The sequence below is a fragment of the Ursus americanus genome, unplaced genomic scaffold (genome assembly GCF_024610735.1).
Source record: "Ursus americanus isolate L20-20 unplaced genomic scaffold, mUrsAme1.1.p SCAF_118, whole genome shotgun sequence".
NCBI lineage: Eukaryota > Metazoa > Chordata > Mammalia > Carnivora > Ursidae > Ursus > Ursus americanus.
In genome coordinates, this window is record NW_028273700.1 from 225,001 (window position 1) to 249,583 (window position 24,583).

A 24,583-nucleotide genomic window follows, 5' to 3' on the forward strand; every position below is an offset into this window, starting at 1 on the left:
TAAAGAGAAAAAAGGCATTGGATTGGGAGACAGGAGACCTGTGTTTGCTTCTAGGCCAACACTGTCACTAACTAGCTGTATGATCTTAGACAATTCAATGAATATGTCCAAATGTGTTTCCTGAAAATCACACCATTAACTAAAGAACTAAGAAAGCATGTTTCCTGAAATACACTGATTTTAACAAGTTTGTAAAACAAGTTGTCAGATATCACACAGTGAATTTTGTAATGTCTCAACATCAGTTTCTGTATATAATTGTACTATCCCAATATCATTTCAAAAATCTTGAAACTGCAAATAATCTTTCAGAAACACAACAGCTTAAAGCACAAATAAAAATATTCATGCTGATTGCCAAGAGTCAGTTTTTTTTTAAAGATTTTATTTATTTATTTAACAGAGACAGAGACAGCCAGCGAGAGAGGGAACACAAGCAGGGGGAGTGGGAGAGGAAGAAGCAGGCTCATAGCGGAGGAGCCTGATGTGGGGCTCGATCCCATAACGCCAGGATCAGGCCCTGAGCCGAAGGCAGACGCTTAACCGCTGTGCCACCCAGGCGCCCCAAGAGTCAGTTTTTTATTCATTTAATAGGCATTAATTGAGTGACCAGTGTGCCAGGCCCTGGGGATATAGCAGTGAAGACAAATATGGTAAATGTTATATCTATCCTCAGATAGATCACTGTCTAGAATAGGAGGCAGACAATTATAATTAAGGGTGATAAAGAAGAGGACAGATATCTAAACTGGTATTTTGATGGGCAAAAGAGTATATACTGACATGCAATATTCAGGGATATCAAGTAATTTGGAAAAGTTAGAGCAAAAATCCTTGAAGAGATTTGCAGATGAGAGGGTTCTGTGATGGAGTGATTAAGAGTGTAAACTCTGAAAAGAGTCAACCTGAGTCAAATTCCAAATCAGCCACTTACCAGCTATATATCCTTGGTCAAGTTACTTAATTTCTTTGGGCCTTGGTTTCTCATTTGTAAAATCAGTACAACTTACAAATATACCTCATAGGGTTGTTGTGAGAATTAAATGGGTTAAAACATGTTAAATGCTTAGAACAGTATCTGGCACAGAACAAACATCTTTCCCTACCCACTTTGAGTGTCAACTCCACAACAGTAGGAAATTTAGTTGTTGAATAATCAGCACTTAGATAGTGAGTGGCCCACAGAAGGCATTGTTGAATGATCATTAACCTAATTATTATTTTTTATGGGTATTATCCTAAGAGGTGAGAAGGTTGAATAATCTCAGTTATTTTCATTGTTGCCTTAATATAGGCCCACAGTATAATAATATAGTAATAAATTAATATATAAAAATAAATTAATTCTGTGTTGTTAATGTAGATACTAGATTATATATGCTATTAATTAATCTATAATTAATCAATGAATCCCTAGTCTCAAGGGCCTCATATTTTAGTAAGAAAGGTAGCAAACAGACAAATGAAATAAAGGATAAGTGCCGTGGAAGGGAGCAGAGAGGAAATACACCTAATCCAATATTGAGGGGGTTATTGAATGCTTCCTAGAAAAGGTGATATTTAAATATAATTTGAAGGATGAGAAGGACATTAGAGCCAGAGGGAATAGCACGTGCAAAAGCCAAGAGGTAAGAGAGGGGATGACAGAATGAATTGCAATAAGAATCATCACTGAATCTCCCAAACTCAGCATAATGCCTGGCACAGAGTAGATGCTCAGAAAATATTTGATAAAAGAATGAATGAAAACAATTACAAGCAGATATAACAAAACTAATGTAAAGATTTGAAAACAATATGTTTTATAAACCATTCTAAGGGGGTCCCCTATGCTCATAGCCTGAATAAGTTAGGAACAGAAATTTTCTCTAGAAGACACCACCCACATATTTTCATCATATTCCTAGAATGTACTGAGCTTATTTAGGTTTCTTACTTAAGTTTTACTAAATTATAGCAAGTGGAAATAGATTATACATAAAAAAATTTTGTATGATAGTCCAAAACAGTATCTAAAATAATCAGAATTTTCATCCATAAACCCAATAAAATATAAATTTCTCTCACCTATAATTATAACCCCTACTCTCATAATTTGTCTACATAAAACACTTATTCTAAACAAATTCTGAAAGTCTTTCCTCATTCTGTTTTTCCCAGACTGCAGCTAAATCCATTTGAGAGCCTGCAAGTTCCCATACAAGGCCAGTTTTATCCATACTCTACTGAAGTCAAGAGGAACTCTTTAGAAATGCCAGATGAAAAGCTGACCTATGGTCATCCTGATTCAGCAGTGATGATGCCAGAAGAAGCAAACAATGCCAAGGAAATACAGATTCTTAACCAAAAAACCTATAGTGACGGTTATAATTTTTTTTCCACAGAAGCTGGCAAACAAATATGGGAGCAATATGACCAATAATGAGAGAATGGTTTAGAAAAGTCAGAGAGAAAAAAATAATGTGGGAGAGCGTAGAGGGGTAGGATATAGGGACAAAGTCATTCTGTCGAAAGAAAACTGGACTAAGACTACAGAAATGTAAATTTTATTATCTTAATCCATGTGGCTTTGGCAGGTCATTTTTCATCTACAGGCCCATTTTTTCTCATAATCTGTAACATAGTAAGTTTCAATGTAATTCATCAATAAAACAAACATATACTGAGCACCTACTTAATGTCAGGGAATATACTTGATGTGAAAGTATGGAGATGAGTACGTACTGGTTGAATGAATAAATGAGTGATCTTAACCTCTCATTACTCACAGTCTGATAGAATAAATGGACATACAAACATATAAACTGCAATACAATCTGTCACTAAATCAGATGAGAGATAAGTGTGGACTTAAACAATGTAGAGGCAGTGTGGATGAAGAAAAGTGGATTATATGCAGAATATAGAATAAACAAGACTTAGTGACTTATTAGATGTGAGGTATTAATCATGCCATATGCTGAAATATGGAAGGAATATTAAAAAATTAGGTTTGCGAATGTTGGGTTTGAGTTACCCATGTAGTATCTAAATGGTAATCCCGGCAAGATTATACATGGGTTTTGACTTAATAAGAAGATACGGATCAGTTCTATACAAATGTTAGGATTGTTTGTTCCACCTCTGAAAAATGCTGGTGGTATTTGGGTAGGGATTGCATTAAATGTGTAGATTGCTTTGGGTAATACAAACATTTTAACAATATTTGTTCTTCCAATCCATGAGCATGGAATGCTTTTCCATTTATTTTTGTCATCTTCAGTTTCTTTTATAAGTGTTCTATAGTTTTCAGAGTACAGATCTTTTACTTTTTGGTTAGGTTTATTCTACTTATCTTACGGTTTTGGGTGCAATTGTAAATGGGATCAATTCCTTGATTTCTCTTTCTGCTGCTTCATGTTTGGTGTATAGAAAGGCAACAGATTTCTGTACATTGATTGCATATCCTGCAGCTTTACCAAATTTGTGTTTCAGTTCTAGGAGTTTTTTGGAGGAGTCTTTCAGGTTTTCTACAGAGTATCATGTTGTCTGCAAATAGTGAAAGTTTGAATTCTTCCTTGCCAATTCGAATGCCTTTTATTTCTTTTGATTGTCTGATCTTTGAGAGTAGGACTTCCAGTATTATGTTAAATAACAGTGGTCAGAGTAGACATCCCTGTCTTGTTCTTGACAGTAGAGGAAAAGATCTTAGTTTTTCCCATTGAGGATAATATTAGCGGTGGGTTTTTTGTATATGGCCTTTATGATGTTGACATATGTTTCCTTGATCTCTACTTTGTTGAGGGTTTTTATCAAAAATGGATGTTGTACTTTGTTAAATGCTTTTTCCGCATCTATTGAGAGATCATATGATACTTATCCTTTCTTTTACTAATGTGGCATATCATGTTGATTGACTTGTGAATATCAAACCACCTTTGCAACCCAGGAATAAACCCCACTTGAACATGATGAATGATTCTTTTAACGTACTGTTGGATTCGATTTGCTAGTATTTTGTTGAGAATTTTTGCATCCATGTTAATCAGGGATATTGGCTTGTAGTTCTCTTTTCTTATTGGAATCTTTGTTTGGTTTCAGAATCAAGGTAATGCTGGCCTCCTAGAATGAGTTTGGAAGTTTTCCTTCTATTTTTATTTTTTTGGAACAGTTTAAGAATAGGTATTAACTCTTTAAATTTCTGGTAGAATTTCCCTGGGAAGCCATCTGGCCCTGGACTTTTCTTTGTTGGGAAATTTTTTATTATGGATTCAATTTCTTTGCTAGTTATTGGTCTGTTCAAGTTTTCTATTTCTTCCTGTTTCAGTTTTGCTAGTTAATATGTTTCTTGGAATTTATCCATTTCTTTCAAGTTGTCCAATTTGTTGGCATATAATTTTTCATAATACTCTCTTATAATTGTATTTTTGTGGTGTAGGCTACTGTTTCTCCTCTCTCATTTGTGATTTTATTTATTTGGGTCCCTTCCTTTTTCTTTTTGATAAGCCTATCTAGGGGTTTATCAATTTTATTTTATTTTTTTCCAAGAACCAGCTCCTAGTTTCACTGATCTCTGAATAGCCAAAGCAATCTTGAAAAAGAGAGGGAAAGCTGGCGGCATCATAGTTCTGGGTTTCAAGTTATATTACAAAGCTGTAATGATCAAGACAGTATGGTACTGGCACAAAATTAGACACACGGTTCAATAGAACAGAATAGAAAACCAGGAAATGAACCCATAACTATATTGTCAACTAATCTTCAACAAAGTAGGAAAGAATATCCAACGGAAAAAAGAGTCTCTTCAACAAGTGGTGTTGGGACAGCTGGATAGCCAAGTGCAAAAGAGTGAAATTGGACCACTTTCTTATACCATATACAAAAACAAGCTAAAAGAGGATGAAAGGCCTAAACATGAGACAGGAAACCATAAAAATCCTAGAGAAGAACAAAGGCAGCAACATCTTTGACAGTGGCTGTAGCAAATTCTTACTAGATATGTCTTCTTAGGCAAGTTAAATGAAAGCAAAAATAAATTATTGGGATTTCATCAAGATAAAAAGCTTCTGCACAGTGAAGGAAACAATCAACAAAAGTAAAAGGCAACCTACAGAATAGGAGAAGATATTTGTAAATGACGTACCTGAGAAAAGGTTGGTATCCAAAATATAAAGAACTTACACAACTCAACACCCAAAAACCAAATAATCCAGTTTAAAAAATGGGCAGAAGACATGAATAGACATTTTTCCAAAGAAGCCAACCAGATGGCCAACAGACACATAGCAAGATATTCAACATCACTGATCATCAGGAAAATACAAATCAAAACCATGATGAAATACCACCTCACACCTGTCAGAATGGCTAAAATCAACAACACAGGAAACAACAGATGTTGGCAAGGCTGTGGAGAAAGGGGAACCCTCTTACGTTGTTGGTGGGAATGCAAACTTGTGCAGCCACTCTGGAAAACAGTATGGAGGGTCCTCAAAAAGTTCAAAATATAACTACCCTACAATCCAGCAATTGAACTACTAGATATTTACCCAAAGGATACAAAAATACAGATTTAAGGGGTACATGCACCATGATGTTTATAGCAGCATTATCAACAACAGTCAAGTTACAGAAAGAGCCCAAATGTCTATTGACTGACGAATGGATAAAGAAGATATATGTGTATATATATATATATATATATATATATATATTCAACTAATCTTCACAAAAGCAGAAAAGAATATCCAATGGAAAAAAGACAGTTTCTTCAATAAGTGGTGTTGGGAAAACTGGACAGCCATATGCAAAAGAGTGAAACTGGACAACTTTCTTACACCATAGACAAAAATAAACTAAAAATGGATGAAAGGCAATGGAATGGAATATTATTCAGCCATAAAGAAGATGAAATATTGCCATTTGCAACAACGTGAATGGAGTTGAGTGTGTTATGCTAAACAAAATAAGTCAGCCAGAGAAAGACAAATATCATATGATTTCACTTAGCAGAATTTAAGAAATGTATCAGATGAACATAGGAGGGAAAAAGAAAGAGGCAAACCATAAAACAGACTCTTAACTATAGAGATCAAACTGAAGGTTGCTGGAGGGGAGGTGGGTAGGGGATGTGTTAAATGGGTGATGGGGATTAAAGAGGGCACTTGTGACTAGCTCTGGGTGTTGTATGTAAGTGTTGAATCAATAAATCCTACACCTGAAACTAATATTACACTGTATGTTAACTAACTAGGATGTAAATAAAAACTTGAAAAAGAGAAGATGTAGATCAGGAATGGAAATATGGGCACCAGTAGTACACAGATTTAAGTCATGTGAATGGGTGAGCCTAGTAGGAAAGTGTGTGGAATGTTAGAGTGACAGAAAGGAAGTCAAAACCATGGAGATCACAGATATTTAAGGGATTGGTGGGACAGAAGTCCGTAAAATAGACTGAGAAGGAATGGTCAGAAATGTGGCAGGAGAATCATGAGAGTGTGATGCTTGGAAACCAAGGAAGTATAATGTTTAAAGCTGAGTGATCAACTATCAACTCCAACAGAGTGGTCAAATGAGATATATAAAGTATCTACTGGTTTGGCGGAGATTACTAGCAAATTTGGTGCAGGTACATGTATCTTTCAAGCAGTTGTTCTGAACTATCGCTGCACATCAGTATAACATGTGGAACTTTATCAAGCTACATAATTCTGTCTCACCTCCAGAGTTCTTATTCAAAAGATCTTAGGTGAGACGAAAAAAAAAAAATCTGCATTTTCAAAAACTCCCACATGGTCCTTGAATACACCATGTGTTCCCTTACCTCTAGACCATTACAAACACTATTATCCTTGCCTGTAGTGATTGAAACTCCCAAATCTGGTCCAGACCTCCTAGGTGAACTCTAGACCCAGATATCTAACAGCGTATCAGACATCTCCACCCATCATCTTTCTTTATTCAACAAACGTGATATAGACTAAAGGGGTTGCTATTTCATGTATGGCAGTATTGGAAAGTGTCTCTCATTAGGTGACATTTGAGCTGAGTCTCAAACAAAGTGAGAGAAAAAGCCATTTAGCTACATAGGCACAGCATCTCCCACATGGAAGGTAGAGTAAATGCAAATCCCAAGGCCAGAATGTGCTTGGAATGTTCTAGGAAGAGCAAGAAGATCAGCATGCCTAGACTGCAAGAAGTGAGGAGATACTGATAGCAAAGGAAACCAGAGAAGTAGCAGAGGGCTGGATCCAGAGGAGATGAAATAATCTGACTTGTAATTTTAAAAGGATCTTTCTGGCTTTCCTGTGGAGTATATATTCAGGAGAGGGACTTAGGGTGCAAGCAAGGAGAACAATTAAGAGGCTGTTGAAACAGTCCAGACTAGAGAGGGTTAAGAGTGGAAGTGATGAGAAGATAGAATTGAAACTTAGAATTCTGGAACTCTGGTTGTATTTTCTTCCATAGGGGCACCTGTCTGGCTCAGTCTGTAGAGCATGTGACTCTTGATCTTAGGGTTGTGAGTTTGAGCCCCATGTTGGGGGTAGAGTTTGCTTTTTAAAAAAGTATATTTTCTCCCATTAAAATACCTGTTTTATCCTGTTTTTTTTTCCATTTCAGTGAAAGACATCACCTATACTTTACCAACACAGTGTGTGTGTGTGTGTGTGTGTGTGTGTGTGTGTAAATGTAACTTTAAGTCTCTGTCTTTTCCTAATGTAGCCTGACCTTGGCCTGTCTGAATGCCCTATGTGAGCTCCCTAAGTTGTATATGCATGACATCTCCATAGGGCTTATCTCTATGCCACTTAGAGTATACCTCAAGTATATCCTTCTACATGGCCTATCACAGTACTGGTTGGGCCCCTGTGTTCACATTCATGTATCAGAAGTGTACCATGGAAGTAGAGAATATTGCATTAAGCATCTGGCCACATGGTGTTTAGATTCTGGGTTTTTTTTTAATATTTTATTTATTTATTTGACAGAGAGACAGCCAGTGAGAGGGAACACAAACAGGGGGAGTGGGAGAGGAAGAAGCAGGCTCCCAGTGGAGAAGCCCAATGCAAGGCTCGATCCCAGGACCCTGGGATCACGTCCTGAGCCGAAGGCAGATGCTTAACGACTAAGCCACCCAGGCGCCCCTAGATTCTGGTTTTTATTTAGCAGGACACTTCCCTGCACCACATATATACTAACATAGATTTCACTTTCTCCAGCTATGCTACTCCCCCCCCCACATTAATCAGAAGTTTTAAAATTTGATAATGGAGCAAAGCAAGTCCTTGTCAATGTCAGGAGCTCTGAGGTAGCCAATGTGTCCATGTTCCTCATTGCCCTGGAAGGGAGACCAGCCTGCTGCAGGTGACAACAGCACAGAGGATTACATTTGGTTCTGGGAGCAGTTTATTTTCAGAACTGACATCCTACCCAGTACTAAATATAGCCAGTCTCTTCCTTTCAAACAAGGTTTCTTTTCTGTTAAACTTCAATAAAGCTCTTAGCTCTGTATTACAAGGTCGGCCTCGCTCCTCTCTCTCCCTCCCTCTCTCTCTCTCTCTCTCCACCCTCCTCAACTTCATGAACCTTATTCTTATTCTATTCCCTCTCCCCAGCTACCTTCTTTCCTCTATCTGGCCTCCTTTGTTTCTTCTGTTTCTAACTTTCTTTTCTTTCCTATTCCTCTTCTCTGCTTTCTTGGTGTCCTTCACTATCTCTTCTGGGCACTTTCCTCATCATGTCTCCAGTTTTTTTTTCTTTTTTTTTTAAGAATCTTTTAGGGACCTCCTCCCTCAGTAGGTCAAGAGAATATAGATGCCCTAAGGCTAAAATGGGATATTTTGTTTACTCATTTAAAAATATTTCCAGCCTGGAGATAACTATGTCTGTCTCCTTATGTGCAAACTGACTGACACGTGATATTAATGAAATGCTAGCATCTGTTGAGCATTAACAGTGTATTGTTACTATTGTTCTAAATACTTTATACATATATTCCTCATAAAATCCTCCAAGTTAAGGCACCAAAATCATCTCCATTTTAGGATGGGGCAACTGAGGCCAAGAGAACCAAAGATAAGTTACCTTAGGTCAAACAGCAAATATATAGCATAAATGAGATTTGAACCTAGGCAGTCTGATTCCAGAGCTTATACACTTAACTTCCCTGCTATACTGTTCCTCTAGAGTAGGACTGATGTCTATTGCATGCCTTGTAAACAAAGAGGGAGCAAAGGAAGCAAATAAAGAGGGAAGGAAGAATGGGAAGAGTAACTGCATCTAATATAGCTTTCAGCTGACTGAGAAGATTGTACTCTTTTTAACTTTTGCTTTTACTAAAGCAAAATGTGAAGGAATTCAAGAGAAACTGGAGTTAAACAGGAAAGAATTGGAAAGGGTTTTGCTTTCACTTTTTTACTAATTCTGAATCTTAGGCATTGATAATCTCTTTACTCTCCAGTCAGACTATGTGAGTTTATCAAGACCCAAACAATTTCTACAGTTTTATTGCAAATTCTGCCCCAATTACAGAGGTAAGTGGTAGAGTGGTTATACCTGTACAATGGATTACAATTCAACAATACAAATGACTTGTTTTTCTCCACTATTGTTACCCAGCAGCCCATGATTATTATTTGTAACAGACTTCCTGAGCAATTTCTTTATCAAAAACACACATACAACACACACATACACACACATTCAACTAGATGACAAGATACAAGATCAACATACAAAAATAAATTGTATTTCATTTATTTATTTATTTATTTGACAGAGATAGAGACAGCCAGCGAGAGTGGGAACACAAGCAGGGGGAGTGGGAGAAGCAGGCTCCTACCGGAGGAGCCTGATGTGGGGCTCGATCCCACAACACCGGGATCACGCCCTGAGCCGAAGACAGATGCCCAACCGCTGTGCCACCCAGGTGCCCCCAAAATAAATTGTATTTCTATACACTAGCTATGAAGAACCTGAAAATGAAATTAAGAAAACAGTTTCAGGGGCGCCTGCGTGCCTCAGTCGGTCAAGCGTCTGCCTTCGGCTCAGGTCATGATCTCAGGGTCCTGGGATCGAGCCCCATGTCAGGCTCAGTGCTCGTCAGGGAGCCTGCTTCTCCCTCTCCCTCTGCCACTCCTCCTGCTTGTGTTGTCTCTCACACACTCTTTATCTCAAATAAATAAATAAAATCTTTTAAAAAAAGAAAACAATTTCACTTAAAATAGCATCACAAAGGATAAAATACTTAGGATTAAATTTAACAAAAGAAGTGCAAGACGTAGACACTGGAAAATACAAAATATTGTTGAAAAAAATTGAAGACCTAAATAAATGGAAAGGCATTCCGTGTTCATGGATCAGAAAATTTAAGTCTTCTTATCAGACTTGTTAGTCTTATTAAGATGGCAATACTCCCCAACAGATTCAACACAATCCCTATCAAAATCCTAGCTGGATTGTTTTGTAAAAGTTGATGAATCCAAAAATTTATATGGAAATTCAAGGGGGCACAGAATAACAAAAACAATCTTGAAAAGGATAAAATAGGAGTACTCAATCTTTCTAACTTCCAAAACTTACTACAAAACTGTAGGAATCAAAGCAGTGTGGTACTGGCATAAGAATAGACATATATATCAATGCAGTGGAATTGGGAGTCCAGAAATAACCCCTTACATTTATGGTCAACTGATTTTCTATAAGAGTGTCAGGACAATTTAATGGGGGAAAAGAATAGTCTTTTCAACAAATGGCACTGGGACAACCAAATAGTTACATGTAAAAGAATGAAGTTGGACCTCTACTTCAAACTATATACACAAATCAACTCCAAATGGATTATCAACACAATGTATGAGCTAAAACTACATACAGTACTCTTAGAAATAAGCATAGGAGTAAATCTTTATGACCTCAGATTAGGCAAAATTTCCTTAGATACAACGACAAAAGCACAAATGACAAAACAAAAAAATAGATAAATTGCACTTCTCCAAAATAATAACTTTTTTTGCTACCAAACATACTGTCAAGAAAGTGAAAATACAACACACAGAATGGGATAAAATGTTCTCAAACCATGTATCTGATAAGGAACTTCTATCCACAATAGATTAAAAAAATCTTTAAACTCAACAACAAAAATGAATAACTAAATTAAAAAATGGGAGAAGGATTTGAATAGACATACAAATAGCAAATGTGTGCATGAAAGGATGCTCAACATCATTGGTTATTAGGAAAATGCAAAGCAAAGCACAATTAGTTACCTCCTCTTACCACCTAGGATGGCTAAAATCAAAACAACCGACAATAAAAAGTGTTGATAGAGATATGGAGAAATTGAAAGCCTCATATACAGATGGCAAGATTGTAAAATGGTGTACTTTGGAAAATAGTTTGAAACTCAAAATGTTAAACATGAACTTATATGATATAGAAATTCTATTTCTAAATATGTATCCAAAAGAATTGAAAACCTACATCCATGCAAAAACCTGTATACAATAGCAGCATTATTTAGAATAGCCAAAGGTAGAAACAACCCAAACATCCAACAACCTGATGACTGGGTAAATAAAATGTTGTATATACACACAATGGAATACTGTTCAGCCACAAAAAGGAATGTGGTATTGATTCATGCTACGATGTGGATGAACCTTTAAAACATCACAATAAATGAAAGAAATCAGAAGCAAAAGGCCCCATATTATATGATTCCATTTATATTAAAATGTAATCTCTGATAGACATTTAGAATGTTTTCAGGATTTCTTGTATTACAGACAACACTGCAATAAATACCTTTACATATATTTTTGGATATTTGTGCTAGTCTATTTGTAGGATAAATATCTAAAGTGAAAATGCTGGGACAAAGAATACATGTATTTTAATTTTATTTAATATTACCAAATTGTTCTCCAAAAAACTGGCACCAATTTACACTGCCACCAAGAGTTTAGAAGAATGCTCTTTTTCTAACATTTTTGCTAACAAAGTATATCACATTTCTTGACATCTTTCCTTCTGAAAAATAAAAAATGATATCGTGGATTTTTAAAAACAGTAAGAGTCAACATATTTGCATATAAATATTGGCTATTTATATGTCTCAATCTGAGAACTGCATTTGTATATTCTTTGTCCATTTTTCTATTGAGTTGTGTTTTCATTATGGACCTGTAAGAACTTAATATATACATTTAAATATTAATATGTAAATATTAAGGCAATTAGACCTTTAGCATAAACATACATTTTTTTATCAGTTTCCCATTGGCCTTTTAACTTCATTTATAATAATTCATGCTTTGCAAATATTTTAAATTGTTATGTAGTCAAACTGACTGATCTTTTTTGTTATGGGATTATAACTTATGGGTTTTGCACCATATCTCCCCATTTTTTAAAAGATTTTATTTATTTATTTATTTATTTGAGAGAGAGAGAGAGAGAGAGGCAGCGAGAGAGGGAAGCACAAGCAGGGGGAGTGGGAGACGGAGAAGCAGGCTTCCCGCAGAGCAGGGAGCCCGACGCGGGGGCTCGATCCCAGAATGCTGGGATCATGACCCAAGCCGAGGGCAGACGATTAATGACTGAGCCACCCAGGCATCCCCCCCCCATGTTTTCTTCTAGTAATTTTATATTTGGATGATTTCATATTTTTTGATGAATCTTCAATCTATTTGAATTTATTTTGCTGTATGAATGAGTTAGTGATCCAGCAGAGCTATACCATAGGAAAGCATAGTTTATGCACTGCACAAAGGTGACTTGAAGAGAGTATTTTCTCTGACTTTAGAGTTTAAATTTTTTACTAAAATCTATCTAGGTATGTGCCATTCTTCCCATTCTTCCTGCTTGAGAGTTAGTGGACTATTTATTTAATGTATATTAAAATTTTTATTTGCAGTATACAGTGTTATATTAGTTTCAGGTGTACAATATAATGATTTGGCAATTGTATACATTACTCAGTGTTCATCATGCTAAGTGTATTCTTAATCCCCTTCACCTATTTCACCCATCTCTCCTCCCCCCACCCCGCCCTCTGGTAACTATCAGTTTGTTCTCTATAGCTAGCAGTCTGTTTTTTGGTTTATCTCTTTTTCCTTTGCTTGTTCGTCTACTTTCTTAAATTCCACATATGAGTGAAATAATATAGTATTTGTATTTCACTGAATGATATATTTCACTTAGCATTATACTCTCTAGATCCATTCATGTTGTTGCAAATAGGAAGATTTCATTCTTGTTTATGGCTGAATAATATTCCATTGTGTGTATGTCTTCTTTATCCATTCGTCTATCAATGGACACTAGGCTGCTTCCATAATTTGGCTATTGTAAATAATGTCACAATAAACATAGGGGTGCATGTATCTTCTTGAATTACTGTTTTCATATTCTTTAGGTAAATACCCAGTAGGGGAGTTACTAGGTCATGTAGTGATTCTATTTTTAAATTTTTTGAGGAACCTCCATCGTGTTCTCCAGAGTAGCTTCACCAGTTTGCATTCCCACTAACAGCACAGGAGGCTTTCACCATCCTTGCCAACACTAGTTGCTTGTGATTTTGATTTTCACCATTCTGACAGGTACGAGGTGATATCTCATGGCGATTTTGATTTGCATTTCCCTGTTAATGAATAATGTTGAGCATCTTTTCAAGTGTCTGTTGGCCATCTGTATGTTTCCTTTGGAGAAATGTGTGTCCATGTCCTCTGCCCATTTTTAAATTGGATTATTTGTTTTTGGGGTGTTGAGTTGTATAAGTTCTTTATAAATATTGGATACTAACCATTTATTATATATATCATTTGCAAGTATTTTCTCCCATTCAGTAGGTTGTCTTTTAGTTTTGTTGATTGTTTCCTTCACTGTACAGAAGCTTTTTATTTTGATGTAGTCCCAATACTTTATTTTACTTTTTTGCTTTTGTTTCCTTTGTCTCAGGAGACATATCTAGAAAAATGTTCCTATGGCTGATGTCAGAGAAATCACTGCCTGTGATCTTGTCTAGGATTCTTATGGCTTCAGGTCTCACATTTTAGTTCCTTAATCTGTTTTGAGTTTATTTTTACGTATGTTGTGAGAAAGAGGTCCAGTTTTATTGTTTTACATGTAGCTCTCCAGTTTTCCCAACAGTTGAAGAGACTGTCTTTTTTCTGCGCATATTCTTGCCTCCTTTGTTAAAGAATAATTAACCATATAATCCAAGGTTTATTGCTGGACTTTCTATTCTGTTCCATTAGTCTATTTGTCCATTTTTGTGCTAGTGCCACACTGTTTTCACTACTACAGCTTTTTAGTATATCTTGAAATCTGGGATTGTGATACCTCTGGTTTTGTTCTTCTTTTTCAAGTTGCTTTGGCTACTCAGGATCTTTTGTGCTTCCATATAAACATTAGGATTGTTTGTTCTAGCTCTATGAAAAATGTATTGTTACTTTTATAGAAATCACAATAAATCTGTAGATTACTTTGGGTAGTATGGCCATTTTAACAATATTAGTTCTTCTAATCAGTGGACATGGAATATCTTTCCATTTGTGTCATCTTCAATTTCTTTCATCAAAGTTTTATAACTTTCAGACTACAGGTCTTACGCCCCCTTGGTTAGTTTATTCCTAGGTATTTTATTATTTTTGGTGCAATTGTAAATGAGATTAATTCCTTAATTTCTTTCTGCTACTTCATTATTACTGTATAGAAATGCAATGGATTTCTGAATATTGATTTTGTATCCAATGATCTTCTGAATTCATTTATTAGTTCTAGTAGTTTTTTGGTGGAGTCTTTAGGGTTTTCTATATAGAATATCATGTCATTTGCAAAGGGTGAAATTGTATGTCTTCCTTACCAGTTTGGATGCCTTTTATTTCTTTTTGTTGTCTGATTGTTGTGTCTAGGAATTCCAGTACTATGTTGATTAAAGGTGGTGATAATAGACATTTTTGTCTTGTTCCTGACCTTAGGGGCAAAGCTCTCAGTTTTTCATCATTGAGTATGATGTTAGTTGTGGGTTTTTCACATATGGACTTTATTATGTTTCCTCTAAGCCTACTTTGTTGGAGGTTTTTATCATGAATGGATGTTGCACTTTGTCTAATGTTTTTTCTGCATCCCTTGAAATGAAAATATGCTTTCTCTCGTTGATGTGATCTATCACATTGATTGATTTGCAAATATTGAAACAGACTTGTATCCCAGGAATAGATCCTACTTGAGTGATTTTTTTAATGTGTTGTTGGATTCAGTTTGCTGATATTTTGTTGAGGACTTTTGCATCTATGTTCATCAGAGATATTGGCTTGTAGTTCTCTTTTTTTGTAGTGTCTTTATCTGGTTTTGGCATCCAGGTAATGATGGCCTTATAGAATGAATTTGAAAGCTTTCCTTCCTTTTTTATATTTTGGAAACATTTGAATAAAATAAGTGTTAACTCTTCTGTAAATGTTGGGCAGAATTCCCTTATGAAGCAGTCTGGTCCTGGACTTTTGTTTGTAGGGTGTTTGTTGGGAGTTTTTCAATTACTGATTCAATTTTTTTTTACCATTTCTCTGATTATTGAGATTATGACATACTAAATACTTTTTTTAAATTATGATATGTTAGTCACCATACAGTACATCATTAGTTTTTGGTGTAGTGTTCCATAATTCATTGTTTGTGTATAACACTGTGTTCCATGCAATACATGTCCTGATTCAATTTTATTGCTGGTAATCTGTATGCTAAATTTTCTATTTCTTCCTGATTCAGTTTGGGAGGTTATATGTTTCCAGGAATTTATCCATTTCTTCTAGGTTGCCCAATTTTTGGCATATAATTTTTCATAATATTCTCATAATACTTTGTATTTCTGTGGTGTTGGTTTTTATTTCTCCTCTTTCATTTCTGATTTCGTTTATTTGAGCCCTATCCCTTTTTTTATGATTCTGCTTAAAGGTTTATCAATTTTGTTGATCTTTTTGAAAAACCAGGGTTTCATTGATCTGTTCTATTGTCGTTTTTTTTTTTTTTAGTTTCTATATCATCTATTTCTGCTCTAATCTTCATTATTTTCTTCCTTCTACTTGCTTTGGGTTTCTGTTTGTTCTTTTTCTAGCTACTTTAGGTGTAAGATTCAGTCTTTTGAGATTTTTTTTGCTTCTTGTGGTAGGCCTGTATTGCTTTAAACTTCCCTTAGAATTGCTTTTGCTGCATCCCAAAGATTTTGGACTGTTGTGTTTTCATTTTCATTTGTTTCCATGTAATTTTTGATTACCTCTCTGAGATCTCGTTTGACCCATTCACTGTTTGGTAGCATGTTACTTAACGGCCATATATTTGTGCTCTTTCCAGATTTTTTTCATGTGGTTGATTTCTAGTTTCATAGCATTATGATGAAAAGATGCATGGTATGACTTTCATCCTTTTGTATTTACTGAGACTCGCTTTGTGGCCGAATGTGTGACCTATTATGGAGAATGCTCCCTGCACAATTGGAAAGAATGCATATTCTGCTGTTTTAGGATGGACTGTTCTGAATATATGTTAGACCCCATCAGGTCCAATGTGTCATTCAAAGCCACTTTTCCTTGTTGATTTTCTGATTAAATAATCTGTCCATTGATGTAAGTGGGGTGTTCAAGGCCCCTACTACTATTGTACTGCCATCAATTAGTTCCCTTATGATTGTTATTAACTGTTTTATGTATTTGGGTGCTCCCATTTTGGCTTCATGTTTACCATTGTTATATCTTCTTTTTGGATTGTCCCCTTTATGATTATGTAGTGACCTTCTTTGTCTCTTGTTACAGTCTTCTTTTTAAAGTCTATTTTGTTCAATATAAGTATTGCTGCCTCAGCCTTCTTTTCACTTCCATCTGCATGATAAATGCTTTTCATCCCTTCACTTTTAATCTGCAGGTGTCTTTAGTTCTAAAATGGGTCTCAGGGTGCCTAGATCAGTTAAGTATTCAACTCTTGGTTTTGGCTCAGGTCATGATATCATGAGTTGTGGGATTGAGACCCACACCCACATCAGGCTCCATGTTCAGTGGGGAGTCTGCTTGAAGATTCTCTCCCTCTGCCCCACTCTCTTTCTCTCTCAAATAAATAAATCTTTAAAAATAATTAAAAATAGGTCTTTTGTAAAAAAAAATAAAATAAAATAATAAAATAAAATAAAATAAAATGGGTCTCTTGTAGGCACCATATAGATGGGTCTTGATTTTTTATCCATTCTGTCACCCTATGTCTTTTGATTGGAGCATTTAGTCCATTTATTTTATTTATTATTTATTTATTTACTTATTTATTTATTTTCCTAGGCAAAGAACTTTATTAACCTTGTTTCTAACTTTATTCCCAGGCTTCTTCAGCCTAATTAGCTGCAAATAATGAATTGTGTATAAGAAAAAACGAAAAGAGTTGCAGTGTCCAAAGGGCTTGGGCTTAAAAATATTACAGATCTAGATTTTATCAGATCCATGAACAAAATTTTAAAAAGCAGTCATAATATAAAATAGCAGCTCCCAGTAACTTCTTCAAGTTTTATCTTCTTCAGAAGTTGACTCAATTCAGTTTGCTTCATTCTTGGAAGCTTCATCAAAATTCTCCACAAGATCTGGAACTTCATCATCGTCGTCCTCTCTGGTAGCAAGTGGTGCTTTTCCATCCACAGATTGTTTGGGCTGAGCTTCAGCCAGTCTTCTTAAACTCGTCAGACCTGTCTGCACCAAGTTGGTTTAAGATACTGGGCAGCACTTCTGTCAGCTGCTTTGTCTCAGCGTGGCCTGAAATGGTGAAAGTGTTCCCGGCGAGTGATGCCTGAACTTTGGGGTTATTAAAATGGATCATGGTTCTTTGGTTTGTGAACATGTTCACTTCTTCAATACCAGAATATTGTTTACCCCTAACTTCTTTAAGGAGAACTGAAGTTTTTTTATCATCTGCTGTAGCTGTTCTATGAACCACCTTCTTTCGGCGAGCAGTTCCTCTCCCACCAATGCGCACTTGTGCTTTCAGTTTGGCGGGTTTCTTCTGATTCATGATAGTTTCTTTCATCTTATTGGAGCGGAAATGGGACCGCGCGGGGGAATAGGGTTGGCGCTCAGGGGGTCTCGGGCGGACCAGCTGAGATTAGGTGCACACACGCAGGGACACAAGATGGCAGCTAGTCCATTTATATTTAAAGTAATTATTGATAGGTATGTATTTATTGGCATTTTGTTTCTTGTTTTGTGGTTGTTTCTGTAGTTCTCTGCTCCTTTCTTCTCCTACTCTCTCTTCTCATAGTTTGTTGGCTTTCTTTAGTGGTATATTTGGATTTCTTTCTCTTTATTTTTTGCATATCTATTACTGGCTTTTTATTTGTGATTACCATTATGTTTGTGTATAACATCTTATGCACATAGCAGTCTATATTAAATTGATGGTTGCTTAAGTGCAAACCCATTATTTGCTCCTCTCCTCACCTCCATGTGTTAGGTGTATGCTATCATATTTTACATCCTTTTATTTTCTGAATCCCTTGACTGATTTTTATAGATATACTTATTTTTACTGTTTTTGTGTTTCTTTTCTTACTCCTACTTATGGTCTTTCCTTTACACTCAAGGAGTCCACTTTTACATTTCTTGTAGAGCTGGTTTGGTGGTCATGAACTCCTTTAGTTTTTGTTTGTTTGGGAAACTCTTTATTGCTCCTTCTATTCTGAATGATAGCCTTGCTGGATAGAGTATTCTTGGCTGCAGATTTTTCTCTTTCAGCACTTTGAATATGTCATGCCATATGCCACATCCCTCTGGCCTGCCAAGTTTTGGTGAAAAATCAGCTTATAGCCTTATGGTTTTTTTTTTAATTTATTTAACTGTCTTCTTGTCTTTTGCTGCTTTTAAAATTCTCTATCATTACTTTTTGCCATTTTAATTACTATTTTTCTTAGTGTGGACCTCCTTGGGTTGATTTCCTTGGGGACTCTGTGACTCCTGGATCTGGATTTTTGTTTCTTTCCCCAGATTCAAGAAGTTTCCAGCCATTATTTATTCAAATAAAATTTGTGTTCCCTTTTCTCTCTTGTCTCCTTCTGATATCTGTATAATGTGAGTATTATTATGCTTGATGGTGACACTGAATTCCCTGTCTGGTTTCATTTTTTATTTATTTTTCTCTCTTCAGCATGATTGCTTTCCATTACTCTGTCCTCCAGGTCACTGATCCATTTTTCTACTTCCTCTAGTCTACTATTTATTCCATCTAATGAATTTTTAATTTCAGTTATTGAGTTCTTCATCTCTGATTGGTTCCTTTTTTATATTTTCTATCTCTTTGTTAAGGGTCTCACTGAAGTTCTCCACTCTTTCCTTAAGTCCAGTGAGTATCTTTATGATCATTATTTTACATTTTCCATTAGGCATATTACTTATCTTGGTTTTGCTTAGCTCTCTTGCTGTGATTTTGTATTGTTCTTTCATTTGGAACATATTCCTCTGTCTCTTCATTTTGTCTAACTCTCCATATCTGTTTCTATGTGTTCAGAAAGTCAGCTACTTCTCCTGCTCTAGAAAGTAGTGACCTTATGGAGAAAAGGTCCTGTAGTGTCCTGCAGTGCAGTGCTCTGAAGAACCTGGTACTTCAGGAGTATCTACTATGTGCATTGAGTGTGCTCTACTGTTGTGGGCCCTACTGAGCTACATTTGCCTTTAGTCCAGCCATCTGAAATGGTTCCCATTGCTTGTTGTGGACAGGGTTTTGTCCCCGTGTTGTTTATGGGCCAGTCTGGGGTTGTCTTGGACTTGAGGTTAGTCAGACCAGACATCTGCTATAGATGCAGTAACACTGAACTGCAGGGCATTTTCCCTGAGAAGTTTTTGTGGGTGGGCGGGGCCTGCAATCAGATGTCTTCCCCTAGCCCACTGCTTGGGCTGTGGTCAGACTGGTGTGTGTGGTTATCTTCCTCTTTCCCCAGGGTAGGAGTCACTTTGGCATGATCCTGGCCCTTGTCAGGGCTGCTTGCACACTCTAGGCTTGTGACACTACTTTGGATGGGCTCTGGCCAAGGGCATATTGGAGGGAACAGGTCTGCAGGAGAACATGGGGGTGGGGTACATGGTGCCATCAAGGTCTATTTCAGTCTGCTGTGGGATGGGACCTGCAGCTGCTGAGAACCAAGGCAGGCCAGGTTGGAGAAGGCAGATCCACAGAATCGTGCACATGGACAGGACATATGGTGTTAGCAAGGTTTGTGCAGATCTGCTCTGTGAGGGGAACTGAAGCAGCTTTAGAAAACATGGGGCCAGAGGGAGCATGTCCACAGGAGAACATGGGAGTAGGGTACACTGTTAGCAAGTTAGGTAGTGAGTGTTGGCATTGTGCTGTTCCCTGCAGGTGTGCATGTGTCAAGGTGGGACTCTGGAGAAGGAAATGGCACTGCCAGCTCCTTCGTTTCTGGAGAAGTCTCCCAGTGATCCCTGCTCCTCCAGCACATGCTCTGAAGTTAGTAAATAAACCTCCTTCCCGTATACCCTAGGTGTTTTTCAAACTGCTGTTTCTATGATGTATCTCATCAGGTCTGTCGATTGTGCTATCTCTTTAAGGATGAGGACTCAATTTCCTATCACTCAGAGCAAAGCCCATTGATTTTTAATGTTTCAGGTGTTAAGCCCCACTAATTATAAGAACTCTTGAAATTTGGCCCCTCTGATTTTCAAAGCCAAATGTTATGTGGATTCATCTTCCACCTGTGGGTTCCCCATGCCTGGGGTGCCTGGAGTGAGGGTCTGTTTTTGTCCCCTCTCCATGCCCAAAGCATCCCTCCTTCCTGTGGGCAGTCTTGAGGATCTGTTTAGCTTCTGACTGTATCTCTGTCCTTTCTACCCTCTTTGATGTGGCCACTTCTCTACATTTAGCTGTGGAGAGTCTCTTCTGCCAGTCTTTGGGTCATTTTCTGGGTTGGTTACACTGATGTGGTGTTATCTAGTTGTATCCATGGGACAAGGTGAGCTTAGGGTCATCCTACTCCACCATTTTCTCCAGAAGTCCCCTTGGTGGACTCTTTAAATCTGAAGACATAAGTCATTTTTCAATTGAAGGACATTTTAGCACAGTATTTCTTTGATTCCTTCTTTTTTCCTTCCTCTCTCTCCTTTCCTTTCCTTTCCTTTCCTCCCCTCCCCTCTCCTCTCTTCTCTTTTCCTTTCCTTTTCTTTCTGTCTTTCTGTCTGCCTATATCTGTCTCTCCTTTATCTTCCCTCTGTTACCTCCCTTTCCTTTCTGGAACTCTCATAAATAAATGTTGGGATTCTCATAAAGATCTGCATGTCTCTGAATTTTTCTTATCTTTTCATTTTTTGCTTTTTTGTGTTGCATCTTGGGGGAATCTCTGTTTTCAATCTTCAACTAAAGTATAACTCTAGTTTTAGATGTATGCATACTTACTCCTTTAATAATGGGTACATTTTTGACAATTATGTTTTTAATTTCTAAAAATATCTATTGTAAATGTTTGTCATATTGTGTCTGACCAACATATCATGAATGGCCTTTTGATATCTGGGAAATTCTTACATTATAATTTTTACCTATCAAATGCAAAAGTCAAAACTCAAACTTCTAGTCTGTGTTGAAGCTAAGATGTGACTTAATGTCTACCAATCAGATGCCCTGGCATGAAAGTTTGATTTGGAATTGCAGACATGAATAAAGTGGTACTGTGTGGTTTCTATTTTGCTGGAATAGGTAGTAGTGAGGAACTTGGCTTTGAAGGATGGCAGAGATTGCAAGGTCAAGTTTTTAATAAAGTAGTGGCATCAGAGCTGGCAGCAGTAGCTGTTGCAGTAAAGTCAATTTGTTGGCATATAATGCAGGAGCAACAGTTTTTCAAATCAGGCCAGTTCTGTGGCATTGGGCCTGGGCAATTGTTTCTGGAAACTGAGCCTCAAAGTTGGTTTTCCAGCTTTCCTGGAGACTATGTATATAGTCTCAATTTTAACTTCCCCTTTCTCAAGCCATTTTCCCCTATCTTTTTTGCTAACTCCTTGTAATGCCCCAATTTCAACATTTTTTTGACCCTTCTAGGAAGTCCAATCCATTGACCTTTTAGTACTACTTTCCTTTTTATAACTTTGTATTTCATGATCCACTATTAACATAACTCCCAAGCATATACCATTAACTCCTTTTCTCTTCTTTCCATTCACTATACTATCTTTCAGAATAGAATGAGAGATAGTTTCCAAGACAAACAAAACCTAAGGAGTTTGTGACCACTAAACAGCTCTGTAAGAAATATTAAAAGGGACTGTTTGAAAAGAAGAGACTTTGGAAAGAAGATACCAAAAATGACACTATAAAGGTAGGAAATACAAAGCAGTGAAAATGAATATTTCTACAAAAAAAATCAGTCAAGGAATTCACACAATAAAGAATATAAAATATAACAACATATACCTAAAACATGGGGAGGAGAAAAGAGAATGGGGTCAACTTAAATGACCATCAACTTAACATAGACTTTTACTATATGCAGATGTTATATACAAACCTAATGGTAACCGTATATCAAAAACCACTAATAAATATGCAAAGAATAAAGAGAAATAAAATATACACTAAAGAAAATCATCAAATCAGAAAGACAAGAAAGGATCAGAGAAAATCTTCAGAAACAACCACAAAACAAGTAAGAAAATGGCACTAAATACATATCTATCAATAATTACTCTGAAAGTAAGTGGACTAAGCACTCCAAATGGAAGACATTGGGGGACAGAATGAATAAGAAAAGAAGACCCATTTATATGTTGCCTACAAAAGACTCATTTTCTTTTTTTTATTTTTTAACATCTTATTTTATTTAAATTTTAGTTAATATGTAGTACATCATTAGTATCAGATGTAGAGTTCAGTTATTCATCAGTTGCTCATAACACCCTGTTCTTATTACATCATGTGCCCTCGTTAATCCCCATCACCCAGTTACCCATCCCCTCACCAACTTCCCCTCCAGCAACCCTCACTTTGTTTCCTATAGTAAAGAGTCTTATGGTTTGTTTCTCTCTCTGATTTTGTCTTATTTTATTTTTTCCTCCCTTCCCCTATGATCCTGTTTTGTTTCTTAAATTCCCCTATGAGTGAAACCACATGAGAGTTGTCTTTCTCTGATTGACTTGTTTTGCTTAGCATAATACCCTCCAGTTCCATCCACGTCATTGTAAATGGTAAGATTTCATCCTTTTTGTTGGCTGAGTAATAATCCATTGTATATATTTACCACATCTTTATCCATTAAACCTAAAGACACCTGCAGAATCAAAGTGAGATGATGAAGAAATATTTACTATGCAATGGATATCAAAAGAAAACCAGAGTAGTGATACTTATTTTGGGGAAAATGGACTTTAAAACAAAGACTGTAACAGGAGACAAGGACACCATAAAATAATAAAGGGGACAACAGATATATAACAGAAGATATAACAATTGTAAATATTTCAACACTCAACACAGGAGCAACAAATACATCATACAAGTAAAACAAACATAAAGGAACTAATAGTGCAAAAATAGTAGGGGACTTTAACACCCCACTTACATCAATGGACAGATCTTCTAAACAGAAAATCAACAAGGAAACAATGGCTTTGAATGACAAACTGGAACAGATGGATTTAACAGATATATTCAGAACATTCCATCCTAAAACAGAATACACATTCTTTTCAACTGCACATGGAACATTCCCCAGAATAGATCAAATGCTAGTCCACAAAACAAGCCTCAACAAATTCAAGAAGATCAAAATCATGCCATGTACCTTTTGTGACCACAATGCTATGAACCAGAAGTCAACCACAAGAAAAAAATCTGGAAAGATCGCAAATACATGGAGGTTAAATAGCATGTCACTAAACAATGAATGGCTGAACCATGAAATAAAAGAAGAAATTTTTTAAAATACGTGGAAACAAATGAAAAATTAAAACATAATTGTCCCAAACCTTTGGGATGCAGCAAAAACATTCTAAGAGGTAAGTTTATAGAAATACATGACTACCTCAAGAATCAAGAAAAATCTCAAATAAACAAACTCACATTGCACTAAAGGGACTAGAAAAAGAACAACAAAGAACCCAATTTCACCACAAGAAAGGAAGTAATAAAAGAGCAGAAATAAATGACATAGAAACTAAAAAAACAATAGAACAGATCAATGAAACCAGGACATGGTTCTTTGAAAAAAAAAACAACAAAATTTATAAACCTCTAGCTAGACTTATCAAGAAAAAAACAGAAAGGAATCAAATAAATAAAATCACAAAGAGAGAGGAGAAATAATGACCAACACCACAATTATGAGAATATTATGAAAAACTATTTTGAGTTTATTTTTTCTATATGGTGTAATAAAGTGATCCAATTTCATTCTTCTGCGTGTTGCTGTCCAGTTTCCCCAAAGCCATTTGTTGAAAAGACTGTCTTTTACCCATTGGATAGTCTTTCCTGCTTTGTCAAAGATTAAATGACCATATAAACGTGGGTCTATTTCTGGGTTTTTTATTTTGTTCCCTTGATCTATGTGTCTGTTCTTCTGCCAGTACCATACTGTCTC

The 24,583-nt window shown here is 36.3% G+C and overlaps 1 long non-coding RNA gene and 1 pseudogene across 1 annotated transcript in view; both read right to left on the reverse strand.

The window, feature by feature from the left end:
• LOC148106700 (uncharacterized) overlaps positions 1 to 24,583 on the reverse strand; it is a 111,649-nt gene that overhangs the window by 73,780 nt on the left and 13,286 nt on the right. The gene's annotated exons all lie outside the window — the stretch shown is intronic.
• On the reverse strand, positions 378 to 22,941 carry LOC148106701 (transcription factor BTF3 pseudogene; annotated as a pseudogene).